The 1912-nt window shown below is 36.3% G+C and overlaps 1 pseudogene; it reads right to left on the reverse strand.

Annotated features, from left to right (window-relative positions):
* Positions 1 to 466: 466 nt before the first annotated feature.
* On the reverse strand, positions 467 to 1572 carry LOC138144338 (T-complex protein 1 subunit zeta pseudogene; annotated as a pseudogene).
* Between the last annotated feature and the right edge of the window lie 340 nt (positions 1573 to 1912).

Raw genomic sequence — 1912 nt, forward strand, 5'->3', positions numbered from 1 at the left:
TCTTTGACTCCTTATTGTCTCTCATACTCATTGCAAATCTATAGTCAAGGCATGTAAGTTGCACTTTTGTAACATTTCTGTCTCTCTGTCTCTGTCTCTCTCACTTTTCTCATTGTGTAAAAACGACTGCACCTTTAATTGTAGACATAGTGCATTAAAAAATAAACACTATAATCAATTTGGGGAGCTTAGATTTGAATAGGGGACAAAAAAATTCAGTTTTAGAGACCAGGTTTACTGCAACAGTAAGAAAAACAATTGTTCTTTGGAAAATCCTTTGGTGTCTGTGAAGAAAATGTCTACCATCAGATTATATATATATATATATGTATGTATGTATGTATGTATATACACTTGGCAGTTCCTTCTGTAGGGCCTTAACGGAAACTTATAATTCAGTTCAGCTTTCAGAGAAGACCTTCAAGTTCCCATGATCTGGTGGCAATCACAGTGCTGAGTGAAAGAACTACTTCTTGACACAATAGTTAATCCAGATGACAGCTTCAGAAGCAATAACTGGCAAGCTGGTTTTTAATCCAACACCAGCAAGTTGTCCTGATTCTGAATGTTCAGAATGTACCATAAACCATAACTAGTATTTCCTGAGGGTCAAAACCAGAATTCTGAGCAAGAACCATGGGAATAATGATCAATGTATCAGCAACAGCTTGGGCTCCGAGATGGAACCTTCTCTTAACATTGGACTTAAGTTTAAGGAGAGCTTCAGCTATTGTCTCTTCCAGTGTGCCACCACTGGGAACTATGCAGCCATCTTCAATAGTGTTCTTGACAGCTCCCAGATCATGTCTTACTGTGTACTTGTTCTGTGTAAGTGTGTGATTATTCAGTCCTTTGATCAACAATGTGACAGATGTAGAGTTGCTACTCTTGTCAATAAAGACGAATTTCTCTTCTGCCAGTGTGTAGTCATAGACAAACCCTACATGTCCCAAACAGTCGTCTAGAGAATTCATAGCCTTCCCACCACATGAAAAAGTCGATCTCTCCATATTTTGTTTTCTTTTTCCTTCGTGGAGGGCTACTATGCCTTCTCTTGCAAGAGCATCTAAAGAAAATGGGTTAATTCCCTTTTGATTAATAACAACAAATCGTTTGTCTGAATAACCAGACACTTTTCTTTTCAGTTCTAATATGTTATTTATTCTATCTCCAATGAATTTCCTTTCTACTTTTACTGGTTTCTCTTTTCTCCATATTTTTGTAAAAAAAAATCATTTTTTTTCATATTCTAATGATACATTGCACATAAGGATGTATGCATCACCTACTCTTCCTTGTATCAGGATATCAGGCAACATGGTCCAAAATCAGTCCTCTGATCAACATTATGTCAGTTTCTGGTTTATGCGTCATCTCCATAAGTTTTATCATGAAAAGATCAGGAGGTTCACCTGGTTTTCTGATGCCACTTTTCAGGTTTGGGGAATTTTGTTGGTATGGGGTTGCCTCTGACAGTGTATCACATATAATATTAGGCCAGTTCCTCCCCAAAATTGGTGACAGTTTTTCTAGATTCACTTCATGCTTTTCTTTAATCCAATAAATTAGCATTTTCCATTAGCTTGATCTTTCTTTTGAAAAAATAGAAGCAATAAGTTTCAGTTACTCTTGGTAGGTGCTATCATAAATTTTTGCATCCCCCTTAAAAAGTAACTTCCAGGACCATATATTTACAAAACAGTTTCTCAATTAGAGATGACTGGAGATGGATACAAGAAAGCTTTGTGGAGCACTAACATGAATTAATCCAACTGAGAAAAGTTTACCAAGGATCAAGTATAATACAGATAAGAAGTGAAGGAAAACTAGCTCTCTCCTTTCTTTCACTAGACAAATATTTGCAGCAGTGACTTGACAGAACTTTGTTAGCCAGTAAATTAAAATTCTTTCC

Source organism: Petaurus breviceps, unplaced genomic scaffold (assembly GCF_028583685.1).
Source record: "Petaurus breviceps papuanus isolate PSGF00001 unplaced genomic scaffold, PetGlider_PUasm1.0 90696, whole genome shotgun sequence".
Classification (NCBI taxonomy): domain Eukaryota; kingdom Metazoa; phylum Chordata; class Mammalia; order Diprotodontia; family Petauridae; genus Petaurus; species Petaurus breviceps.